The sequence below is a fragment of the Bufo gargarizans genome, chromosome 2 (assembly GCF_014858855.1).
Source record: "Bufo gargarizans isolate SCDJY-AF-19 chromosome 2, ASM1485885v1, whole genome shotgun sequence".
NCBI classification, from domain to species: Eukaryota; Metazoa; Chordata; class Amphibia; order Anura; family Bufonidae; genus Bufo; species Bufo gargarizans.
This window is the reverse complement of record NC_058081.1, coordinates 222,678,735-222,706,656: the sequence shown is the minus strand read 5'-3', so window position 1 is coordinate 222,706,656 and position 27,922 is coordinate 222,678,735.

Below are 27,922 nucleotides of genomic sequence, written 5' to 3'. Positions count from 1 at the left end.
TCTCAGTAGCGCGTCTACCAACGTGCGCTTGTACTCGCGCATCTTCCTATCACGCTCCAGTGCAGGAAGTAAGGTGGGCACATTGTCTTTGTAGCGTGGATCCAGCAGGGTGGCAACCCAGTAGTCCGCACAGGTTAAAATGTGGGCAACTCTGCTGTCGTTGCGCAGGCACTGCAGCATGTAGTCGCTCATGTGTGCCAGGCTGCCCAGGGGTAAGGACAAGCTGTCCTCTGTGGGAGGCGTATCGTCATCGTCCTGCCTTTCCCCCCAGCCACGCACCAGTGATGGACCCGAGCTGCGTTGGGTGCCACCCCGCTGTGACCATGCTTCATCCTCATCCTCCTCCACCTCCTCCTCATCCTCGTCCTCCTCGTCCTCCAGTAGTGGGCCCTGGCTGGCCACATTTGTACCTGGCCTCTGCTGTTGCAAAAAACCTCCCTCTGAGTCACTTCGAAGAGACTGGCCTGAAAGTGCTAAAAATGACCCCTCTTCCTCATCCTCCTCCTCCTCCTCCTGGGCCACCTCCTGTTCCATCATCGCCCTAAGTGTTTTCTCAAGGAGACATAGAAGTGGTATTGTAACGCTGATAACGGTGTCATCGCCACTGGCCATGTTGGTGGAGTACTCGAAACAGCGCAACAGGGCACACAGGTCTCGCATGGAGGCCCAGTCATTGGTGGTGAAGTGGTGCTGTTCTGTAGTGCGACTGACCCGTGCGTGCTGCAGCTGAAACTCCACTATGGCCTGCTGCTGCTCGCACAGTCTGTCCAGCATGTGCAAGGTGGAGTTCCACCTGGTGGGCACGTCGCATATGAGGCGGTGAGCGGGAAGGCCGAAGTTACGCTGTAGCGCAGACAGGCGAGCAGCGGCAGGATGTGAACGCCGGAAGCGCGAACAGACGGCCCGCACTTTATGCAGCAGCTCTGACATGTCGGGGTAGTTGTGAATGAACTTCTGCACCACCAAATTCAGCACATGCGCCAAGCAAGGGATGTGCGTCAAATTGGCTAGTCCCAGAGCTGCAACGAGATTTCGCCCATTATCACACACCACCAGGCCGGGCTTGAGGCTCACCGGCAGCAACCACTCGTCGGTCTGTTGTTCAATACCCCGCCACAACTCCTGTGCGGTGTGGGGCCTGTCCCCCAAACATATGAGTTTCAGAATGGCCTGCTGACGTTTACCCCGGGCTGTGCTGAAGTTGGTGGTGAAGGTGTGTGGCTGACTGGATGAGCAGGTGGAAGAAGAGGAGGAGGAAGCCGAGAAGGAGGAGGTGGCAACAGGAGGCAAAGAATGTTGCCCTGCGATCCTTGGCGGCGGCAGGACGTGCGCCAAACAGCTCTCCGCCTGGGGCCCAGCTGCCACTACATTTACCCAGTGTGCAGTTAGGGAGATATAGCGTCCCTGGCCGTGCTTACTGGTCCACGTATCTGTGGTTAGGTGGACCTTGCTACAGATGGCGTTGCGCAGTGCACACTTGATTTTATCGGATACTTGGTTGTGCAGGGAAGGCACGGCTCTCTTGGAGAAGTAGTGCCGGCTGGGAACAACATACTGTGGGACAGCAAGCGACATGAGCTGTTTGAAGCTGTCTGTGTCCACCAGCCTAAATGACAGCATTTCATAGGCCAGTAGTTTAGAAATGCTGGCATTCAGGGCCAGGGATCGAGGGTGGCTAGGTGGGAATTTACGCTTTCTATCAAATGTTTGTGAGATGGAGAGCTGAACGCTGGCGTGTGACATGGTTGAGACGCTTGGTGACGGAGGTGGTGGTGGTGGTGTTGGTGGTACATCCCCTGTTTGCTGGGCGGCAGGTGCCAACGTTCCTCCAGAGGCGGAGGAAGAGGCCGAGGCGGCAGCAGCAGAATAGGCCGAGGCGGCAGCAGCAGAAGAGGTAGCAGGGGGAGCCTGAGTGACTTCCTTGGTTTTAAGGTGTTTACTCCACTGCAGTTCATGCTTTGCATGCAGGTGCCTGGTCATGCAGGTTGTGCTCAGGTTCAGAACGTTAATGCCTCGCTTCAGGCTCTGATGGCACAGCGTGCAAACCACTCGGGTCTTGTCGTCAGCACATTGTTTGAAGAAGTGCCATGCCAGGGAACTCCTTGAAGCTGCCTTTGGGGTGCTCGGTCCCAGATGGCGGCGGTCAGTAGCAGGCGGAGTCTCTTGGCGGCGGGTGTTCTGCTTTTGCCCACTGCTCCCTCTTTTGCTACGCTGTTGGCTCGGTCTCACCACTGCCTCTTCCTCCGAACTGTGAAAGTCAGTGGCACGACCTTCATTCCATGTGGGGTCTAGGACCTCATCGTCCCCTGCATCGTCTTCCACCCAGTCTTGATCCCTGACCTCCTGTTCAGTCTGCACACTGCAGAAAGACGCAGCAGTTGGCACCTGTGTTTCGTCATCATCAGAGACATGCTGAGGTGGTATTCCCATGTCCTCATCATCAGGAAACATAAGTGGTTGTGCGTCAGTGCATTCTATGTCTTTCACCGCTGGGGAAGGGCTAGGTGGATGCCCTTGGGAAACCCTGCCAGCGGAGTCTTCAAACAGCATAAGAGACTGCTGCATAACTTGAGGCTGAGACAGTTTCCCTGGTATGCATGGGGGTGATGTGACAGACTGATGGGGTTGGTTTTCAGGCGCCATCTGTGCGCTTTCTGCAGAAGACTGGGTGGGAGATAATGTGAACGTGCTGGATCCACTGTCGGCCACCCAATTGACTAATGCCTGTACCTGCTCAGGCCTTACCATCCTTAGAACGGCATTGGGCCCCACCATATATCGCTGTAAATTCTGGCGGCTACTGGGACCTGAGGTAGTTGGTACACTAGGACGTGTGGATGTGGCAGAACGGCCACGTCCTCTCCCAGCACCAGAGGGTCCACTAACACCACCACGACCATGTCCACGTCCGCGTCCCTTACTAGATGTTTTTCTCATTGTTATGGTTCACCACAACAACAAATATATTATTTGGCCCAATGTATTGTATTCAAATTCAGCGGGATATAAATTTGAGGCCTAGTATTTAGGCGCTGGGTGACCGGTATGGATTTAGTGACAGAATTAGACTTGGAAATGCACAGAAGCGTGTGTGTGAAGTTATTCTGAATGACCCAATGTGCACCTTGAATATTATATACCCTTTTTGGGATAGATTTCAAATAGCTCTGATATAGCAGGAACCACTAAATTATGAAATTGCTAAATTGGGAATTGTACTTCAACCCAGAACAAAAAATGTGCTTTGACGGGCACTAAATAACTTTCCCAGCTACAACAGTACAGCGGTAACGAGAGATTTAGAGGGATTTAAATTTGAGGCCTAGTATTTAGGCGCTGGGTGACAGGTATGGGTTTAGTGACAGAATTAGACTTGGAAATACACAGTAGCGGGTGTGTGTGAAGTTATTCTGAATGACCCAATGTGCACCTTCAATATTATATACCCTTTTTGGGATAGATTTCAAATAGCTCTGATATAGCAGGAACCACTAAATTATGAAATTGCTAAATTGGGAATTGTACTTCAACCCAGAACAAAAAATGTGCTTTGACGGACACTAAATATCTTGCCCAGCAACAACAGTACAGCGGTGGGTAACGAGAGATTTAGAGGGATTTAAATTTGAGGCCTAGTATTTAGGCGCTGGGTCACCGGTATGGATTTAGTGACAGAATTAGACTTGGAAATGCACAGAAGCGTGTGTGTGAAGTTATTCTGAATGACCCTATGTGCACCTTCAATATTATATACCCTTTTAGGGATAGATTTCAAATAGCTCTGATATAGCAGAAACCACTAAATTATGAAATTGCTAAATTGGGAATTGTACTTCAACCCAGAACAAAAAATGTGCTTTGACGGGCACTAAATAACTTTCCCAGCTACAACAGTACAGCGGTAACGAGAGATTTAGAGGGATTTAAATTTGAGGCCTAGTATTTAGGCGCTGGGTGACAGGTATGGGTTTAGTGACAGAATTAGACTTGGAAATACACAGTAGCGGGTGTGTGTGAAGTTATTCTGAATGACCCAATGTGCACCTTCAATATTATATACCCTTTTTGGGATAGATTTCAAATAGCTCTGATATAGCAGGAACCACTAAATTATGAAATTGCTAAATTGGGAATTGTACTTCAACCCAGAACAAAAAATGTGCTTTGACGGACACTAAATATCTTGCCCAGCAACAACAGTACAGCGGTGGGTAACGAGAGATTTAGAGGGATTTAAATTTGAGGCCTAGTATTTAGGCGCTGGGTCACCGGTATGGATTTAGTGACAGAATTAGACTTGGAAATGCACAGAAGCGTGTGTGTGAAGTTATTCTGAATGACCCTATGTGCACCTTCAATATTATATACCCTTTTAGGGATAGATTTCAAATAGCTCTGATATAGCAGAAACCACTAAATTATGAAATTGCTAAATTGGGAATTGTACTTCAACCCAGAACAAAAAATGTGCTTTGACGGACACTAAATATCTTGCCCAGCAACAACAGTACAGCGGTGGGTAACGAGAGATTTAGAGGGATTTAAATTTGAGGCCTAGTATTTAGGCGCTGGGTGACAGGTATGGGTTTAGTGACAGAATTAGACTTGGAAATACACAGTAGCGGGTGTGTGTGAAGTTATTCTGAATGACCCAATGTGCACCTTCAATATTATATACCCTTTTTGGGATAGATTTCAAATAGCTCTGATATAGCAGGAACCACTAAATTATGAAATTGCTAAATTGGGAATTGTACTTCAACCCAGAACAAAAAATGTGCTTTGACGGACACTAAATATCTTGCCCAGCAACAACAGTACAGCGGTGGGTAACGAGAGATTTAGAGGGATTTAAATTTGAGGCCTAGTATTTAGGCGCTGGGTCACCGGTATGGATTTAGTGACAGAATTAGACTTGGAAATGCACAGAAGCGTGTGTGTGAAGTTATTCTGAATGACCCTATGTGCACCTTCAATATTATATACCCTTTTAGGGATAGATTTCAAATAGCTCTGATATAGCAGAAACCACTAAATTATGAAATTGCTAAATTGGGAATTGTACTTCAACCCAGAACAAAAAATGTGCTTTGACGGACACTAAATATCTTGCCCAGCAACAACAGTACAGCGGTGGGTAACGAGAGATTTAGAGGGATTTAAATTTGAGGCCTAGTATTTAGGCGCTGGGTGACAGGTATGGGTTTAGTGACAGAATTAGACTTGGAAATACACAGTAGCGGGTGTGTGTGAAGTTATTCTGAATGACCCAATGTGCACCTTCAATATTATATACCCTTTTTGGGATAGATTTCAAATAGCTCTGATATAGCAGGAACCACTAAATTATGAAATTGCTAAATTGGGAATTGTACTTCAACCCAGAACAAAAAATGTGCTTTGACGGACACTAAATATCTTGCCCAGCAACAACAGTACAGTGGTGGGTAACGAGAGATTTAGAGGGATTTAAATTTGAGGCCTAGTATTTAGGCGCTGGGTCACCGGTATGGATTTAGTGACAGAATTAGACTTGGAAATGCACAGAAGCGTGTGTGTGAAGTTATTCTGAATGACCCTATGTGCACCTTCAATATTATATACCCTTTTAGGGATAGATTTCAAATAGCTCTGATATAGCAGAAACCACTAAATTATGAAATTGCTAAATTGGGAATTGTACTTCAACCCAGAACAAAAAATGTGCTTTGACGGACACTAAATATCTTGCCCAGCAACAACAGTACAGCGGTGGGTAACGAGAGATTTAGAGGGATTTAAATTTGAGGCCTAGTATTTAGGCGCTGGGTGACAGGTATGGGTTTAGTGACAGAATTAGACTTGGAAATACACAGTAGCGGGTGTGTGTGAAGTTATTCTGAATGACCCAATGTGCACCTTCAATATTATATACCCTTTTTGGGATAGATTTCAAATAGCTCTGATATAGCAGGAACCACTAAATTATGAAATTGCTAAATTGGGAATTGTATTTCAACCCAGAACAAGAAATGTGCTTGAACGGACACTAAATAACTCGCCCAGCTACAGCACTAGGGACAGATTTAGCTGGATATAAATTTGAGGCCTAGTATTTAGGCGCTGGGTGACCGGTATGGATTTAGTGACAGAATTAGACTGGGATATGGCCAAAAAATGAACAGACTATTGCTGGTTAAATGCACTTGGTGTGACAGCTTCACCCTGATGTAGGCTTTAGCCAAAAAACAACCACACCATTGAGGGTTAAATGCACTTGGTGACAGGCGCAGCTTGCCCCTGATTTTGTATATGGCCAAAAAATGAACAGACTATTGCTGGTTAAATGCACTTGGTGTGACAGCTTCACCCTGATGTAGGCTTTAGCCAAAAAACAACCACACCATTGAGGGTTAAATGCACTTGGTGACAGGCGCAGCTTGCCCCTGATTTTGTATATGGCCAAAAAATGAACAGACTATTGCTGGTTAAATGCACTTGGTGTGACAGCTTCACCCTGATGTAGGCTTTAGCCAAAAAACAACCACACCATTGAGGGTTAAATGCACTTGGTGACAGGCGCAGCTTGCCCCTGATTTTGTATATGGCCAAAAAATGAACAGACTATTGCTGGTTAAATGCACTTGGTGTGACAGCTTCACCCTGATGTAGGCTTTAGCCAAAAAACAACCACACCATTGAGGGTTAAATGCACTTGGTCGCAGCTTGTGCTGGCGCACCACAAGACACAAAATGGCCGCCGATCACCCCAGAAAAATGAGACTGACAAACGGTCTGTGCAGCCTAAAAACAGTGAGCAATTGAGGATCAGCAGCTCAATGATCCACAGCTGCAGATCGATCAGTTAATCAAGTCCTTTGGAGGAGTTAATCTGCCTAATCTCGCCCTACTGTCGCAGCCGCAACCTCTCCCTACGCTAATCAGAGCAGAGTGACGGGCGGCGCTATGTGACTCCAGCTTAAATAGAGGCTGGGTCACATGGTGCTCTGGCCAATCACAGCCATGCCAATAGTAGGCATGGCTGTGATGGCCTCTTGGGGCAAGTAGTATGACGCTTGTTGATTGGCTGCTTTGCAGCCTTTCAAAAAGCGCCAAGAAAGCGTCACAAAAGCGCGAAGAAAGCGACGAACACCGAACCCGAACCCGGACTTTTACGAAAATGTCCGGGTTCGGGTCCGTGTCACGGACACCCCAAAATTCGGTACGAACCCGAACTATACAGTTCGAGTTCGCTCATCCCTATACAGCACCTCAACCAGCCTCTGTTCATATTAAACACCTGATAGATTATTAAAGAAACTCCCCAGTTTATTATTATCAGTGGGGAATATGTACCAGGACAGCACACAACTGTGATACCTCTTGGCGCAAAAAGATGAATTGATCTTACAACTTGGACTATCCACATGTGAGAAGCTATGCTATCTGAATGAGTACGGACCCCACAGACTTGAGAAAGGAGTATACTTACTCCGAAGCTCGTTGTCGCATATTGCCTAATAAAAAAAAGATTTCATAAATATCCATTGAAGTCGTGTTTGCGCCAAGAGGTATCACAGTTGTGTACTGTCCTGGTACATACACCCCCACTGAATCTCACATCACTCCTCTGGAGAACTGGCCACTCCACTTACGAGGATTGAGAGGTACCGGCAGCACCGATCCACGGCTCTCACGAGTTTTGTGGCTATTGATATACAACACAAAAAGGTGAGCACAATAATTGGCACCTTTTGTTTCTGAATGCCCTCGTAATTTCATACTACCCTATGAGCTCCTCTCTCTTTCTTGCCACACATACAGTTTATTATTATAGACACGATCAGAGCTGAAATGACTTCTAGGTATAGAGGAAAGCCACCAGTGTCCAGTTTCCCCCAAGACCTACCTTCTCTGGTAGCATCTTGCTGTTGTGTGAGCAGGTAATATTTGGATGTATCTATACTGTGGGCCCTAGGCACCCCAGTGGGACACTGGCAGAGGGGGCAGGTAAGTATAAATATCTCGTCACAGGCATTGCTGAAGGAGGGACCATTTAAACAAAATCCTTGACAACCCTTTTAAACCCTTAGTGACTGTTTTGTTTTGACAAATGTTTTCATTTTTTCATTGTCACAGTCCAAGAGCTATAACTTTTTTATTTTCCCATCGATGTAGCCATATGGGGGCTTGTTTTTTGAGGAGCAAGTTGTAATTTTTTATGGCACCATTTTAAGGTACACATAAGATACTGATTAATTTTTATTAACTCTTTCTGGGGGGAGGGGTAGGAAAAAACAATACTGAAATTGAGTATTTATGTTATACATTTTTAAATTTGATTCTCTGGGTCAGTACGATTATATTGATAACAAATACATATAGCTTTTTTTTTTACGTTTCACTATTTTTGCATTATAAAATTATATTATTTTTTTATTAAAAGAAAAAGTCACATTCCAAGACCCATCACTAATACTATTTATTATTCATACAAGGGGACTTTAAAGGCAATCTTTTCATTGCTTCTATAGCACATTGTATTGCTTACTCAGTGCAAGGTATTTTTCTGCCAGTGCTATACTGACATCCACCAGCTGGCACAGCCTGCTACAAATACTATGAAAGCAAGCCATGGCTATTCCAAGACATCAGCATCCCAAGATCTTATTGGTAGGGTGCTGATGGAAGACAGAGTGAGTCCACTCTGTCTTTAACCACTTAGATGCCGTGATCATTATTATCCACAGCATCTAAGAAGTTAAATGGCCCAGATTGGCGCCCCTTGGCAGAGACCCATGATGCCCTTAGCCTAGGCCACCCAGTCTAAAGCCTTTTAGTGAACTCCATAATAAGACGTATTGACAGTCACTAAAGGGTTAAAGCTTTCCGAATGAAAACAAGAAATAAGGAAAAGTTTTAAAAAAAACAGCTATTCCTCCCACTATTTTTATTGTTTTTCTCTATGGGGCTCCTATTAGTATCTTTAATAAGTCAGAGTAGGTAACAGAACTATGCTTTTTTCTTTTACTTTTTAGATGTACAGATAGACTAATGTTATGCACATTTTTACACTACTGACCTGTCCATGTAGAGCCAATGGCCCACATTTACTAATTTCTGTAAACCTAGATATTGTGTTAAGCTGCACAAATTGGTATAGTATGCTGCAGACTGATGCATTTTTAGAGAAATCCTCTACACCTAATTTGACAAGCAGGTGTGGCTTGCCAAAAAAGGGTGTGGTATCACAGGAAGGAGCATGGTCAATAGTACACTATTTTGCATTAATTATCATCCTTGTTTTGTCATTTGTTAGTCTGTTTCTTTGTGTATCTCTCCTATTGCTACTATTACAGCCCTGCCATATTGAACTTACCATTGATACCACTCTGCTACATGAGACTTGCTGTTATAACAGATTTGCTGCATCCAACTCTGCTACATTGTCCCTGCCACTGCTACTACTGTACTATAAGTGTGTTAAGCTGTGCTCCATCTCTGCATGTCCACAGCCCCACATTGTGCGGCACTTTCTTGCTCAGCTACATCTAGTGTGTTCTACTCTGCATAATCGCTCCACATCATCCAGCCACATCTACAAACCTACTATATCTACAGGCCAGCTATATCTCCAAATCTGCTACATCTCCACATATATATATATATATATATATATATATATATATATATATACAATTAAACACGATGGTGGCACTGGACAACAAAAATGGCGGGTGCTAGGTCCAAGGGTATAGCTGCTTACCCAGTATAATAGACAGGAAACTGGACAGCACTCCAGATAAAAATAAGTGGTTTATTCACCCATGTGGTGTGGGCAACGTTTCAGCTCATACAAAAAATCTTTTTTAAGGCGCTTGAAAAAGGCTCTTTGTATGAGCTGAAACGTTGCTCACACCACATGGGTGAATAAACCAGTTATTTTTATCTGGAGTGCTGTCCAGTTTCATATATATATATATATATATATATATATATATCTATAAATAAAAGTCCCTATCCTGCTACACCAGTGCCATCTGCCTATGCTGCTCAAGACCTGCCCATCCATACCAGTCACTTAGGGATCCACCTCACCAAATGAGACATGGTGTTTTTCCTGTTTTGTTACATTAAAGGGGTTCTTCAGGAATTAAAAAAATGAAAATACGCAAATAGTATTTTATAATAAATATATTTACAAATACTTTTCATTACTTAAAATTAGAGTTGAGCGAACACCTGGATGTTCGGGTTCGAGAAGTTCGGCCGAACATCCCGGAAATGTTCGGGTTCGGGATCCGAACCCGATCCGAACTTCGTCCCGAACCCGAACCCCATTGAAGTCAATGGGGACCCGAACTTTTCGGCACTAAAAAGGCTGTAAAACAGCCCAGGAAAGAGCTAGAGGGCTGCAAAAGGCAGCAACATGTAGGTAAATCCCCTGCAAACAAATGTGGATAGGGAAATGAATTTAAATAAAAATTAAATAAATAAAAATTAACCAAAATCAATTGGAGAGAGGTCCCATAGCAGAGAATCTGGCTTCACGTCAGCCACCACTGCAACAGTCCATTGGCATATATTTAGGCCCAGCACCCAGGCAGAGGAGGGAGGTCCCGTAACAGAGAATCTGTCTTCATGTCAGCAGAGAATCAGTCTGCATGTCATAGCAGAGAATGAGGCTTCACGTCAGCCACCACTGCAACAGTCCATTGGCATATATTTAGGCCCAGCACACACACAGGTAGAGGAGAGAGGTCCCGTAACAGAGAATCTGGCTTCATGTCAGCAGAGAATTAGTCTGCATGTCATAGCAGAGAATGAGGCTTCACGTCAGCCACCACTGCAACAGTCCATTGGCATATATTTAGGCCCAGCACCCAGGCAGAGGAGGGAGGTCCCGTAACAGAGAATCTGTCTTCATGTCAGCAGAGAATTAGTCTGCATGTCATAGCAGAGAATCAGGCTTCACGTCACCCACCACTGCAACAGTCCATTGGCATATATTTAGGCCCAGCACCCAGGCAGAGGAGAGAGGTCCCGTAACAGAGGATCTGGCTTCATGTCAGCAGAGAATCAGTCTGCATGTCATAGCAGAGAATGAGGCTTCACGTCAGCCACCACTGCAACAGTCCATTGGCATATATTTAGGCCCAGCACACACACAGGCAGAGGAGAGAGGTCCCGTAACAGAGAATCTGGCTTCATGTCAGCAGAGAATCAGTCTGCATGTCATAGCAGAGAATGAGGCTTCACGTCAGCCACCACTGCAACAGTCCATTGGCATATATTTAGGCCCAGCACACACACAGGCAGAGGAGAGAGGTCCCGTAACAGACAATCTGGCTTCATGTCAGCAGAGAATCAGTCTGCATGTCATAGCAGAGAATGAGGCTTCACGTCAGCCACCACTGCAACAGTCCATTGGCATATATTTAGGCCCAGAACCCAGGCAGAGGAGGGAGGTCCCGTAACAGAGAATCTGGCTTCATGTCAGCAGAGAATCAGTCTGCATGTCATAGCAGAGAATGAGGCTTCACGTCAGCCACCACTGCAAGAGTCCATTAGCATATATTTAGGCCCAGTACCCAGGCAGAGGAGGGAGGTCCCGTAACAGAGAATCTGTCTTCATGTCAGCAGAGAATCAGTCTGCATGTCATAGCAGAGAATGAGGCTTCACGTCAGCCACCACTGCAACAGTCCATTGGCATATATTTAGGCCCAGCACACACACAGGCAGAGGAGAGAGGTCCCGTAACAGAGAATCTGTCTTCATGTCAGCAGAGAATTAGTCTGCATGTCATAGCAGAGAATGAGGCTTCACGTCAGCCACCACTGCAACAGTCCATTGGCATATATTTAGGCCCAGCACACACACAGGCAGAGGAGAGAGGTCCCGTAACAGACAATCTGGCTTCATGTCAGCAGAGAATCAGTCTGCATGTCATAGCAGAGAATGAGGCTTCACGTCAGCCACCACTGCAACAGTCCATTGGCATATATTTAGGCCCAGCACACAGGCAGAGGAGAGAGGTCCCGTAACAGAGAATCTGGCTTCATGTCAGCAGAGAATCAGTCTGCATGTCATAGCAGAGAATGAGGCTTCACGTCAGCCACCACTGCAACAGTCCATTGGCATATATTTAGGCCCAGCACACACACAGGCAGAGGAGAGAGGTCCCGTAACAGAGAATCTGTCTTCATGTCAGCAGAGAATTAGTCTGCATGTCATAGCAGAGAATGAGGCTTCACGTCAGCCACCACTGCAACAGTCCATTGGCATATATTTAGGCCCAGCACACAGGCAGAGGAGAGAGGTCCCGTAACAGACAATCTGGCTTCATGTCAGCAGAGAATCATTCTGCATGTCATAGCAGAGAATCAGGCTTCACATCACCCAACATTGGAACAGTCCATTGGCATATATTTAGGCCCCGGCACCCAGACACAGGAGAGGTTCATTCAACTTTGGGTAGCCTCGCAATATAATGGTAAAATGAAAATAAAAATAGGATTGAATGAGGAAGTGCCCTGGAGTCCAATAATATATGGTTAAGGGGAGGTAGTTAATGTCTAATCTGGACAAGGGACGGACAGATCCTGTGGGATCCATGCCTGGTTCATTTTTATGAACGTCAGCTTGTCCACATTGGCTGTAGACAGGCGGCTGCGTTTGTCTGTAATGACGCCCCCTGCCGTGCTGAATACACGTTCAGACAAAACGCTGGCCGCCGGGCAGGCCAGCACCTCCAAGGCATAAAAGGCTAGCTCTGGCCACGTGGACAATTTAGAGACCCAGAAGTTGAATGGGGCCGAACCATCAGTCAGTACGTGGAGGGGTGTGCACACGTACTGTTCCACCATGTTAGTGAAATGTTGCCTCCTGCTAACACGTTGCGTATCAGGTGGTGGTGCAGTTAGCTGTGGCGTGTTGACAAAAGTTTTCCACATCTCTGCCATGCTAACCCTGCCCTCAAAGGAGCTGGCATTGACACAGCTGCCTTGGCGACCTCTTGCTCCTCCTCTGCCTTGGCCTTGGGCTTCCACTTGTTCCCCTGTGACATTTGGGAATGCTCTCAGTAGCGCGTCTACCAACGTGCGCTTGTACTGGCGCATCTTCCTATCACGCTCCAGTGCAGGAAGTAAGGTGGGCACATTGTCTTTGTAGCGTGGATCCAGCAGGGTGGCAACCCAGTAGTCCGCACAGGTTAAAATGTGGGCAACTCTGCTGTCGTTGCGCAGGCACTGCAGCATGTAGTCGCTCATGTGTGCCAGGCTGCCCAGGGGTAAGGACAAGCTGTCCTCTGTGGGAGGCGTATCGTCATCGTCCTGCCTTTCCCCCCAGCCACGCACCAGTGATGGACCCGAGCTGCGTTGGGTGCCACCCCGCTGTGACCATGCTTCATCCTCATCCTCCTCCACCTCCTCCTCATCCTCGTCCTCCTCGTCCTCCAGTAGTGGGCCCTGTCTGGCCACATTTGTACCTGGCCTCTGCTGTTGCCAAAAACCTCCCTCTGAGTCACTTCGAAGAGACTGGCCTGAAAGTGCTAAAAATGACCCCTCTTCCTCCTCCTCCTCCTCCTCCTGGGCCACCTCCTCTTGCATCATCGCCCTAAGTGTTTTCTCAAGGAGACATAGAAGTGGTATTGTAACGCTGATAATGGCGTCATCGCCACTGGCCATGTTGGTGGAGTACTCGAAACAGCGTAACAGGGCACACAGGTCTCGCATGGAGGCCCAGTCATTGGTGGTGAAGTGGTGCTGTTCTGTAGTGCGACTGACCCGTGCGTGCTGCAGCTGAAACTCCACTATGGCCTGCTGCTGCTCGCACAGTCTGTCCAGCATGTGCAAGGTGGAGTTCCACCTGGTGGGCACGTCGCATATGAGGCGGTGAGCGGGAAGGCCGAAGTTACGCTGTAGCGCAGACAGGCGAGCAGCAGCAGGATGTGAACGCCGGAAGCGCGAACAGACGGCCCGCACTTTATGCAGCAGCTCTGACATGTCGGGGTAGTTGTGAATGAACTTCTGCACCACCAAATTCAGCACATGCGCCAAGCAAGGGATGTGCGTCAAATTGGCTAGTCCCAGAGCTGCAACGAGATTTCGCCCATTATCGCACACCACCAGGCCGGGCTTGAGGCTCACCGGCAGCAACCACTCGTCGGTCTGTTGTTCTATACCCCGCCACAACTCCTGTGCGGTGTGGGGCCTGTCCCCCAAACATATGAGTTTCAGAATGGCCTGCTGACGTTTACCCCGGGCTGTGCTGAAGTTGGTGGTGAAGGTGTGTGGCTGACTGGATGAGCAGGTGGAAGAAGAGGAGGAGGAAGCCGAGAAGGAGGAGGTGGCAACAGGAGGCAAAGAATGTTGCCCTGCGATCCTTGGCGGCGGAAGGACGTGCGCCAAACAGCTCTCCGCCTGGGGCCCAGCTGCCACTACATTTACCCAGTGTGCAGTTAGGGAGATATAGCGTCCCTGGCCGTGCTTACTGGTCCACGTATCTGTGGTTAGGTGGACCTTGCCACAGATGGCGTTGCGCAGTGCACACTTGATTTTATCGGATACTTGGTTGTGCAGGGAAGGCACGGCTCTCTTGGAGAAGTAGTGGCGGCTGGGAACAACATACTGTGGGACAGCAAGCGACATGAGCTGTTTGAAGCTGTCTGTGTCCACCAGCCTAAATGACAGCATTTCATAGGCCAGTAGTTTAGAAATGCTGGCATTCAGGGCCAGGGATCGAGGGTGGCTAGGTGGGAATTTACGCTTTCTCTCAAATGTTTGTGAGATGGAGAGCTGAACGCTGCCGTGTGACATGGTTGAGACGCTTGGTGACGGAGGTGGTGGTGGTGGTGTTGGTGGTACATCCCCTGTTTGCTGGGCGGCAGGTGCCAACGTTCCTCCAGAGGCGGAGGAAGAGGCCGAGGCGGCAGCAGCAGAAGAGGCCGAGGCGGCAGCAGCAGAAGAGGTAGCAGGGGGAGCCTGAGTGACTTCCTTGGTTTTAAGGTGTTTACTCCACTGCAGTTCATGCTTTGCATGCAGGTGCCTGGTCATGCAGGTTGTGCTCAGGTTCAGAACGTTAATGCCTCGCTTAAGGCTCTGATGGCACAGCGTGCAAACCACTCGGGTCTTGTCGTCAGCACATTGTTTGAAGAAGTGCCATGCCAGGGAACTCCTTGAAGCTGCCTTTGGGGTGCTCGGTCCCAGATGGCGGCGGGCAGTAGCAGGCGGAGTCTCTTGGCGGCGGGTGTTCTGCTTTTGCCCACTGCTCCCTCTTTTGCTACGCTGTTGGCTCGGTCTCACCACTGCCTCTTCCTCCAAACTGTGAAAGTCAGTGGCACGGCCTTCATTCCATGTGGGGTCTAGGACCTCATCATCCCCTGCATCGTCTTCCACCCAGTCTTGATCCCTGACCTCCTGTTCAGTCTGCACACTGCAGAAAGACGCAGCAGTTGGCACCTGTGTTTCGTCATCATCAGAGACATGCTGAGGTGGTATTCCCATGTCCTCATCATCAGGAAACATAAGTGGTTGTGCGTCAGTGCATTCTATATCTTTCACCGCTGGGGAAGGGCTAGGTGGATGCCCTTGGGAAACCCTGCCAGCGGAGTCTTCAAACAGCATAAGAGACTGCTGCATAACTTGAGGCTGAGACAGTTTCCCTGGTATGCATGGGGGTGATGTGACAGACTGATGGGGTTGGTTTTCAGGCGCCATCTGTGCGCTTTCTGCAGAAGACTGGGTGGGAGATAATGTGAACGTGCTGGATCCACTGTCGGCCACCCAATTGACTAATGCCTGTACCTGCTCAGGCCTTACCATCCTTAGAACGGCATTGGGCCCCACCATATATCGCTGTAAATTCTGGCGGCTACTGGGACCTGAGGTAGTTGGTACACTAGGACGTGTGGATGTGGCAGAACGGCCATGTCCTCTCCCAGCACCAGAGGGTCCACTAACACCACCACGACCATGTCCACGTCCGCGTCCCTTACTAGATGTTTTTCTCATTGTTATGGTTCACCACAACAACAAAAATATTATTTGGCCCAATGTATTGTATTCAAATTCAGCGGGATATAAATTTGAGGCCTAGTATTTAGGCGCTGGGTGACCGGTATGGATTTACTAACAGAATTAGACTTGGAAATGCACAGTAGCGTGTGTGTGAAGTTATTCTGAATGACCCTATGTGCACCTTGAATATTATATACCCTTTTAGGGATAGATTTCAAATAGCTCTGATACAGCAGAAACCACTAAATTATGAAATTGCTAAATTGGGAATTGTATTTCAACCCAGAACAAAAAATGTGCTTTGACGGACACTAAATAACTTTCCCAGCCACAACAGGACAGCGGTAACGAGAGATTTAGCAGGATATAAATTTGAGGCCTAGTATTTAGGCGCTGGGTGACAGGTATGGGTTTAGTGACAGAATTAGACTTGGAAATACACAGTAGCGGGTGTGTGTGAAGTTATTCTGAATGACCCAATGTGCACCATGAATATTATATACCCTTTTAGGGATAGATTTCAAATAGCTCTGATATAGCAGAAACCACTAAATTATGAAATTGCTAAATTGGGAATTGTATTTCAACCCAGAACAAAAAATGTGCTTTGACGGACACTAAATAACTTTCCCAGCCACAACAGGACAGCGGTAACGAGAGATTTAGCAGGATATAAATTTGAGGCCTAGTATTTAGGCGCTGGGTGACAGGTATGGGTTTAGTGACAGAATTAGACTTGGAAATACACAGTAGCGGGTGTGTGTGAAGTTATTCTGAATGACCCAATGTGCACCTTGAATATTATATACCCTTTTAGGGATAGATTTCAAATAGCTCTGATATAGCAGAAACCACTAAATTATGAAATTGCTAAATTGGGAATTGCATTTCAACCCAGAACAAAAAATGTGCTTTGACGGACACTAAATAACTTTCCCAGCCACAACAGGACAGCGGTAACGAGAGATTTAGCAGGATATAAATTTGAGGCCTAGTATTTAGGCGCTGGGTGACAGGTATGGGTTTAGTGACAGAATTAGACTTGGAAATACACAGTAGCGGGTGTGTGTGAAGTTATTCTGAATGACCCAATGTGCACCTTGAATATTATATACCCTTTTAGGGATAGATTTCAAATAGCTCTGATATAGCAGAAACCACTAAATTATGAAATTGCTAAATTGGGAATTGTATTTCAACCCAGAACAAAAAATGTGCTTTGACGGACACTAAATAACTTTCCCAGCCACAACAGGACAGCGGTAACGAGAGATTTAGCAGGATATAAATTTGAGGCCTAGTATTTAGGCGCTGGGTGACAGGTATGGGTTTAGTGACAGAATTAGACTTGGAAATACACAGTAGCGGGTGTGTGTGAAGTTATTCTGAATGACCCAATGTGCACCTTGAATATTATATACCCTTTTAGGGATAGATTTCAAATAGCTCTGATATAGCAGAAACCACTAAATTATGAAATTGCTAAATTGGGAATTGTATTTCAACCCAGAACAAAAAATGTGCTTTGACGGACACTAAATAACTTTCCCAGCCACAACAAGACAGCGGTAACGAGAGATTTAGCAGGATATAAATTTGAGGCCTAGTATTTAGGCGCTGGGTGACAGGTATGGGTTTAGTGACAGAATTAGACTTGGAAATGCACAGTAGCGGGTGTGTGTGAAGTTATTCTGAATGACCCTATGTGTACCTTGAATATTATATACCCTTTTAGGGATAGATTTCAAATAGCTCTGATATAGCAGGAACCACTAAATTATGAAATTGCTAAATTGGGAATTGTACTTCAACCCAGAACAAAAAATGTGCTTTGACGGACACTAAATAACTTTCCCAGCCACAACAGGACAGCGGTAACGAGAGATTTAGCGGGATATAAATTTGAGGCCTAGTATTTAGGCGCTGGGTGACCGGTATGGATTTAGTGACAGAATTAGACTAGGATATGGCCAAAAAATAACCACACTATTGCTGGTTAAATGCACTTGGTGACGGGCGCAGCTTGCCCCTGATGTAGTATATGGCCAAAAAATGAACAGACTATTGCTGGTTAAATGCACTTGGTGTCACAGCTTGACCAACCACACTACTGAGGGTTAAATGCACTTGGTGACAGGCGCAGCTTGCCCCTGATGTAGTATATGGCCAAAAAATAAACAGACTATTGCTGGTTAAATGCACTTGGTGTGACAGCTTCACCCTGATGTAGGCTTTAGCCAAAAAACAACCACACCATTGAGGGTTAAATGCACTTGGTGACAGGCGCAGCTTGCCCCTGATTTAGTATATGGCCAAAAAATGAACAGACTATTGCTGGTTAAATGCACTTGGTGTGACAGCTTCACCCTGATGTAGGCTTTAGCCAAAAAACAACCACACCATTGAGGGTTAAATGCACTTGGTGACAGGCGCAGCTTGCCCCTGATTTAGTATATGGCCAAAAAATGAACAGACTATTGCTGGTTAAATGCACTTGGTGTGACAGCTTCACCCTGATGTAGGCTTTAGCCAAAAACCAACCACACCATTGAGGGTTAAATGCACTTGGTGACAGGCGCAGCTTGCCCCTGATTTAGTATATGGCCAAAAAATGAACAGACTATTGCTGGTTAAATGCACTTGGTGTGACAGCTTCACCCTGATGTAGGCTTTAGCCGAAAAACAACCACACCATTGAGGGTTAAATGCACTTGGTCGCAGCTTGGATGCACTTGGTCGCAGCACCGCATAAGACACAAAATGGCCGCCGATCACCCCAGAAAAAAGTGACTGACAAACGGTCTGGGTAGCCTAAAAACAGTGAGTGAGCATTTGAATTTCAGCAGCTCAATGATGCACAGCTGCAGATCGATCGATTAATCAAGTGAAGTCCTTTGGAGGAGTTAATCTGCCTAATCTTGCCCTACTGTCGCATCCGCAACCTCTCCCTACGCTAATCAGAGCAGAGTGACGGGCGGCGCTATGTGACTCCAGCTTAAATAGAGGCTGGGTCACATGGTGCTCTGGCCAATCACAGCCATGCCAATAGTAGGCATGGCTGTGATGGCCTCTTGGGGCAAGTAGTATGACGCTTGTTGATTGGCTGCTTTGCAGCCTTTCAAAAAGCGCCAAGAAAGCGTCACAAAAGCGCCAAGAAAGCGACGAACACCGAACCCGAACCCGGACTTTTACGAAAATGTCCGGGTTCGGGTCCGTGTCACGGACACCCCAAAATTCGGTACGAACCCGAACTATACAGTTCGAGTTCGCTCATCCCTACTTAAAATGGCTTGTTTTGTATAGGGAGCAATCATTAGGAGAAAAAAAATGGCAGCAGTCCAATTAGAACATACAAAACCTGTCTTAATCACACAAGGAGGACAAGTTACTTCACCACAATGAGCCATAGTGCTGCCTCATCCTCCTCTCTGCTCTGCTTGTCAGGATACATGATCCTGAATACAGGTGAGTCTCTGTGGGAATGGAGATGATGCGGAGACATGAGAAGATGGTGAGGGATGTGGCTAATGAGCAGTAGCACTTGTTTGCAGTTTCCATTACCACAGCCACACATTACCACTGTCCTGTCCATCCTCCTCTGTACTTCATGTCTCCTCATAAACTAAATTCCCCATACAGTCAGCTAAAGTTCTTATCTATATTCAGGATCATAATCCCTGACAAGTACAAAGGACAACGAGGCAGCTCTTTACCTCAGTGTTGTAAAGTAACTTGTCCTCATATGTGATCAGGATAGGTTTTGTGTGAACTAATAGGACAGTGGCCATTTTGTTTCCTCGATGATTACTCCCCAGGCAAAATTAGCCATTATAAATAATAAAAGGTATTTGAGAATATATTTATAATCAAGTAATATTTAAGTATTTTCATTACCTTAATTCCCAAAGAACCCCTCTAAAGTCTAAACAATAATTAAGACAAAAAAATAACATAAGTAACATAAATATTTACCCTTTGAATGTCAATACTAACTTGGTGTACAGCAGTCTTTAAAGGGGTTGTCCGGGTTCAGAGCTGAACCCGGACATACCATTATTTTCACCCAGACAGCCCCCTGAGCCTAGCATCGGAGCATCTCATGCTCCGATGCGCTCCCATGCCCTGCGCTAAACCGCACAGGGCACGGGCTCTTTTGTTTTCAATAACACACTGCCGGGCGGTAACTTCCGCCCGGCAGTGTGTTCGGTGACGTCACCGGCTCTGAGGGGCGGGCTTTAGCTCTGCCCTAGCCGTTTTACTGGCTAGGGCACAGCTAAATCCCGCCCATCAGTGCCAGTGACGTCACCGGGTTCCTGTCAGCCCCATGGAGAGCCCCGGTACGTCACCGAAACTCCTAAAAATGCCTTTGCCCTGCGCAATTTAGCGCAGGGCAAAGGAGAGCATCGGAGCATGAACTGCTCCGATGCTCCTGTCAGGGGGGCTGCCGGGGTGAAAATGGAGGGATGTCCGGGTTCAGCTCTAAACCCGGACAACCCCTTTAAGTCATGCTACGGATTCTAAATTGGACTGAGATCTGGGCTTTGATTAGGCCATTCCATTCTCTGGAGGGCTGAGCAGGTCTTTCTCATAAATTTCCCTGTATTTAATGCCATCCATCTTTCCTTCTATCCCAACCAGTTTTCTAGTCTCTGTCGATAAAAAGCATCTCCACAGCATGATGTGGCCATCATCATGCTTCACTGTGGTAATGATGTTCTTGGGCTGATGGAAAGTGTTGGCTTTGCACCACATAAAGCATTTGAATGGATGCTCATAGTTTAATTTTACTCTTATCTGACCAGAGAACCTTCTTCCATATGTTTGGGGTGTAAACATTTTTTCTGATGTTTTTATTTAAAGAGAACCTGTCACCATGAAATACAGTGTAATCTACTGTCAGCATGTTATAGAGAAGAAGAAGCTGAGCAGACTGATACTGTATATAATTTCATGGGAAAGATCTTTCTGATTTCAGCTGTATTGTACACATGGGAGTTGTCATCAGTCAGTGATCTATAGCATTCTATGTGTAAGTGTGTACACAGAGATAGCTGTCACTCATTGCTGTAGGAGTTTTGCCATAAACTATTTATCATAATTACTCTAGCTCCCATTCCTTAGATAGTTTTCTTTTAAATTAATTTACCTAATTTGTGTTTTTTTTCTTATGTGAGACTCACGGACTGGCCCACTTTCTGCTCAATATACATGTGCAGGATTTGTACACCTTTTTTAGAGTAGTAATGAAGGCTTGGGGCTCTCCACCGTGGCTAGGCACAAGCAATCCATTTTCTGTTCAGAGTCCACAATATGGAAAGACAGGGATTGTACTACCAGCAATTTTGCCAGGTGCATGTTCGCCTTTGAAGGAGTGCAAGCATACTGTTGTCTCTTTGCAAGTGATCTACTGCTGGAGAAACACCTGACGAGGAGGAGGAGCATCAGGAGCAATAGATGAAGGGAAGGAAAGACAGCTGAGGTTGAGGAGCCCTGACTGCTGGAGAAGTTGTGCAGCTGCTGGTCACTGCGTCAGGCTGTACCACTACATTAGTGGCACGGTTTTCCTAGGGCACTTTATGGTGATGCTCCAAAGCACTCTGACCACGCTTCACCTTCTGCCCACATATCCTGCATACTGCCAAGCTAACATCCTCCAAAGATTTCCACACTGCCTAGTTGTCACGCCCTGCCCTGTGAGAGGCCTGAGAAGATCTGACAGACTTGCTACACGTGAGTCTATCTGACAGATTGTTCTGTTTCTCTTTGTTGTGGTTTTGGGCAGGATACCACCTCCCCACAGGTTCCGCTCATTAGCTATTTAGTGGTGCTATTTATACCTGCCTCTCACTATAGCCCTTGCGGTTTATATTTGCTTCTGGAGTTCTCAGTTGGTGTTTGGTGGATCTCCTGCTCCCAGTCCGTCTTAAGCTAAGTCCTACTACTTCCATTTTGTTGTGTATTCTGGCTAGGCCTCAGGAAGATGCTGGTTCCTGCACCTTGCTCTAGGAACCGGTTGTCTTATCTCCAGATCCCTGGCTGAGGGTTTTTTTCAGTTTCAGCTAGGTTTAGGTTCCAGAGCATGAGCACTTCCACATTAAGGATTTGCTCATGTTGTTAGCAGTCAGGAAAAGGCTCAGGGATTGTCAGGTGGTGACCTTTCCCTGTTCCGTAGCTTTGTGGCTTAGCCTGGTGTTTTGTTGCTTTTGTTGTTTTTGGTTTGCTTCCCTTCCCTCCCCTATCGTGACACAAGTATGGCATTTTACCTCAACACTCCGTGCTGCCTGCCTGCCACTGCCTCTATGAACCTGTCCACCTCTAGTTGTTTCCTGACAGATAGGGTCCTGAGTATCAGACAGTCTACCCCAGTGCATTTGGTTTCAGATCTTCCACTGCTTCCACCCTGCTGGCTCTTTGGCACACTGAAACCCTGCTGATGTCTCCCTGGCCTGCTACCACCCTCATCCCCTGATGATGATTATGCCCCCTCTTCACCCAGCTCTCATGTGCGATCAACTACATCATCATCCACTAATGTCTGTCCATCACTTATGTCATCCTCACCAGTCTCATGGTCACGTCCCTGACTGCTTGACATGTGCTCCAACCTGACTGTCATCATGGCTAGTGGCACGCCTAAGGGAGGAGGTAGCAGACCTCTCCTCCAAGTTTATGATGTCTTGTAGCTGCTGACTGTCCGCACTAAGCTCATCCTCGCTGAAAAACAGAGCAGAGCCTACAGCATGCACTACTCCCTGATCATAAGGAGCAGGGAGTAGTGCATGTTTCTGGGCCATGTCAACTAAGTGTGGTGTCAGAGGAACCAACCGATTCCTAGCTGTATGTATCTGTTGTCACCTGAGATGATCTTGAAGAGCAAGTCAACCATTCCAGTACAGCTGAAATGTTGGTCAAAACAAGACAGGGGCAACTCTGGCCTGATGCTGCGGCTGCTGCAACCACCACCTCTTATTCTTCTGCTACTTGTTCTGGCTACAACAACATTTTTGCCTCTACCCATTCCTTTTGAGGGCCCAGGCAATTGTTTGTTGACCATAGTGTACAGTAACTGAATCAGTAATGTAACAGATAAAGTAATAAGTATGAATGGTGCAACAGATAGACTAAAAGAAGCACGCCTACATATTAGATCTGCTGTTGACAATAAGTCTGATGCACTGTAATTCTATGTCTAACTAAACAGATTAATTGTTTAATGTTGCAGCAAATTAACTAGGTACATGCACCTATATATTAGACCGGCTGTTGAGACAAAGTCTGATGCACAGTCAGTCTTCGTATAACAGAACAAATTCAGAATCAATAGCACAGCAGTGATACAAGATGCACAGGGAAATTACACAGAGCCTGCTGTCTCCCTGCACTGTCCCTGCAGTCTCCCTATGCTCTCCCTACAGAGTATGACATTTTCCCTATGATCTCTCTACACTGTCCATGTACTGTCCCTATCCAATATTCTACAATTAAAAGATTGACAAAACACTATCCCTAGCACTTGCCACATCTCTCCCTATACTCAGCTTGCAGGACAATTAGGCTGGAATTAGGCTTTTTATAGGGCTTTGACATCACAGGGCATGGCTATCTGCTGATTGGCTGGCTGCATGGCATTATGGGTCATATCTCCTTCCCGAGCCTCTTACTTTCACTTTGTAACTTGTTTAGCCACGATTATAGGAAAAACAATTTGTGTCATCAAAGTAAGGGGATATTCGGATTTTTAGCGAATCAAAGTATTCCTAAAGTTCGGATTGAATTCAATTTGTTTTACTTCGATTCTCTCAACATTAGTCACAATATTTTCATTTAACATTGGTAGGATTAAAGAATAAAAAATATTCATTTGTGAAGGTGATTCTACATCATCTGTCTGATGTTTATTTTATGGATGTTCCAGTGATGAAAGCAGTAAACCCATGGTTCATAGAAAGTTTATATGTTTCCTTTTACAATACAACTTCCCACTTCCCATCTGGGCCATTTGCCCCCATCCTGACCAGGCCTAATTTTGCAAAAATGACATATCTTACTTTATGTGGTAATAACTTTGGAACGCCTTTACTTATCCAAGTCATTCAGAGATTGTTTTCTCGCGACACATTGTACTTCATGACAGTTAAAATTTGAGTCAATATAGTTTACCTTTATTTATAAAATAAAATACCAAATTTACCAAAAATTTTGAAAAATTCACAATTTTCTAAATTTCAATTTCTCTGCTTTTAAAACAGAAAGTGATACCTCATAAAATATTTATTACTTAACATTCCCCATATGTCTACTTTATGTTGGCATCATTTTGGAAATGTAATTTAATTTTTTTAGGACGTTAGAAGGCTTAGAAGTTTAGAAACAATTCTTCACATTTTTAAGAAAATTGCCAAAACCCACTTTTTAAGGACCAGTTCAGGTCTGAAGTCACTTTGTGGGGCCTACATAGTGGATACCCCCATAAATGACCCCATTGTAGAAACTACACCCTCAAGTTACTTAAAACCGATTTTACAAACTTTGTAAACCCTTTAGGCGTTCCACAAGAATTAAAGGAAAATGGAGATCAAATTTTTAAATTTCACTTTTTTGGCAGATTTTACATTTTAATCCAATTTTTTCTTTAACACATCGATGGTTAACAGCCAAACAAAACTCAATATTTTTTACCCAGATTCTGCGGTTTACAGAAACACCCCACATGTGGTCATAAACTGCTGTATGGGCACACGGAAGGGCGCAGAAGAAAAGGAACTCCACATGGTTTTTAGATGCCATGTCCCATTTGAAGCCCCCCTGATGCACCCTTACAGTAGAAACTCCCAAGAAGTGACCCCATTTTGGAAACTAGGAGATAAGGTGACAGTTTTATTGGTACTATTTTTGGGTACATATGATTTTTTGATCATTCATTATAACACTTTATGGGGCAAGGTGAACAAAAAATTGGTTGTTTTAGCACAGTTTTTATTTATTTATTTTTACAGCGTTCACCTGAGGGTTTCGGTCAAGTGACATTTTTATAGAGCAGATTGTTATGGACGTGGCGATACCTAATATGTATACTTTTTCTTATTTATTAAAGTTTTACACAATAATAGCATTTTTGAAACAAAAAAATTATGTTTTAATGTGTCCATGTTCTGAGAGCTATAGTTTTTTTTATTTTTTGAGAGATTTTCTTATGTAGGGGCTCATTTTTTGCGGGATGAGGTGACGGTTTTATTGGTACCATTTTGTGGGACATACGCCTTTTTGATCACTTTTTGTGATGTAAGGTGACAAAAATTGCTTGTTTTGACGCGGCAATACCAAATATGTCTATTTTATTTTTTCTATTTAAAAATAATAATAATTTATTCCTTACTTGGGGAATTTTTTTTTACATGTGAAACCTTTTTTTTATTTTATTTTTTTAACACTTAATTTTTTTATTTTTTATTTTACACTTTTCGTCCCCCATAAGGTCATACAAGACCTCTGGGGGACATTTACTTCACTTTTTCTTTTTTTTTTTCCACTGTTAATTTCTCCTGTAACTGGGGCTGACATAGTAGACCCCAGTTACAGGAGAAATGCACCCCCCAGAGAGGCTGTACAGCCCAATACAGTGCTGTACAGCCTCAGTGCAGGGCTGATCGAGGTCTCTGAAAGACCTTACACAGCTCCTGCACTCTCCGGTCTTTGAACAGGAAGCGCATAGCATATGCAGCGATCCAGAAGGCAGGGACACTGTGGGTCTCTCTGGGTTGCCCTGCAGTCACTCACAGCGGGCAACCCAATCAGCAGCTGCACGATTAGCGTGCAGCTGCAGTTTCTGAACGGACGTTCTGGAATGTCCATTCAGAAATAGAGAACCACCTCCCGGACATTTATAGTCAACGTGAGGATGGGAGGTGGTTAAAGGGTTGGCCAATTTCTGACTACTGTTGACCAATGCATATGTATATTGATTATATGACACTTTGTTGATTTTCTTTGCTATTTGCTGTATATCATAAGTTATGTCCCCTTCTTGGGCAAATCTTCTTTGCTGTCCATATAGAGATCCTGTCCATAAGACTGCCACTGATGGAGAGTCAAGTGACTAGGCAAAATTACTCCAGCCACATCACTGAGCCTTTCCCACTCAAATACACCACATCTGCCACCTGCACTTGCAACATGAGCATTCAGTGTAGGTGCAGTGTATTTGAATAGAGGAGAATGAGTGATTTTCCTGGTCATGTGATCCTCCATCAGCAGTCATTTTATGGACAGAACCTTTGCGTGGACGGCACAAAATAATTAACCAATAAGGGAGAATACCTTATGAAATATAGCAAATGGCAAAGCCTATATTAGTAAGTGCCATATAATCATCTTACAAACACATGGATCAATAATAGCTGGGAAGTGGTCAACCCATTTAACCACATATTTCTGCACACTTTTGACCACTGTTCCTTCCCGGCAATCGCCTGCTCATTAGCAGAGGAGACTGCTAATATCATATGCAGTGATCTCCTCCTCAGTATGGGAAGGAGCGATCGCTTACGCCATTGCTCGTCCCCATACTGTATCACTGCTTCCAGGCAGCATATCGTGATTACACACCACGATCTGCCGCCTGCAAGGGATGATCTTTAAACCTGCTAAAAGATTCAGATTAATCAGTAGCAGTCTAAGGCTACTTTCACACTCGCATTTTGTGCAGATCCGTCATTGACGGATCCATTCAGATAATACAACCGTCTGCATCCGTTCTGAACGGATCCGTTTGTATTATCTTTAACATGGCCAAGACGGATCAGTCTTGAACACCATTAAAAGTCAATGGAGGACGGATCCGTTTTCTATTGTGCTAGATTGTGTCAGTGAAAACGGGTCCATCCCCATTGACTTACATTGTGTGCCAGGACGGATCCGTTTGGCTCAGTTTCATCAGACGGACACCAAAATGCTGCAAGCAGCGTTTTGGTGTCCGTCTCCAAAGCGGAATGGAGACTGAACTGATGCAAACTGATGCATTCTGAGCGGATCCTTTTCCATTCAGAATGCATTAGACTGCAAACTGATCCGTTTTGGACCGCTTGTGAGAGCCCTGAACGGATCTCACAAACGGAAAGCCAAAACGCGTGTGTGGAAGAAGACTTACACGACTGGTGGTTAGCAATAATCTGAACAATTATCTTCAGGTGTAATAGAGCCTTTTGTCTTCATTTCCTGGCCATGTGAGAACCAGTTTTATCATATTGTTTGATGGTCAAGTGATGACTGCACTTGAGGATACCTTCAAAGTTTTGGACATTTTCCAGAATATTGTCCTTCATGTATGAAAGTAATGATGGACTAGCATTTCTCTTTACTTAGCTGAGTGGTTTTTACCATAATAAGGTTAAACACTGTATGGAACTGTGTGCCAATCCTACCTCTGCAAAACACAACTGATGATCTCAAACACATTATAAAGGCAAGGAATTCCACAAATATACTCTTGAGATGACATATCTCTTAAATGAAAACCATTCTAGATGACTACCTCAAAAAGCTGATCGAGAGAATGCCAAGAGTGTGCAAAGAATGACTGTCATCAAAACAGAAGGGGCTAGTTTGAAGGTTCTAAAATATAAAACATTCTTGTTTCTTTAACACTTTTTTCTTTACTGCTAAACTCCATATATTTTGCTCCACTGTTTTCATGTCTTCAATATGAATACAATGTAAAAAAAAAACTTTTTTACTGTACCTGCAGTGGAGGAGAACTCTTTCCTCCCAACAATCGCCTGGCTGATCTGGCTGTCTAATATAGCCTTAAGAATGAAGGAAGAAATGAAGATTGCAGATTTAGTGCCTTCTTACTTAAGGAAATCACTAACATATGTAAACTTATGTTTTTCATGTCAAGGTCTCCATAGCTTTTAAACATGTGTAATCA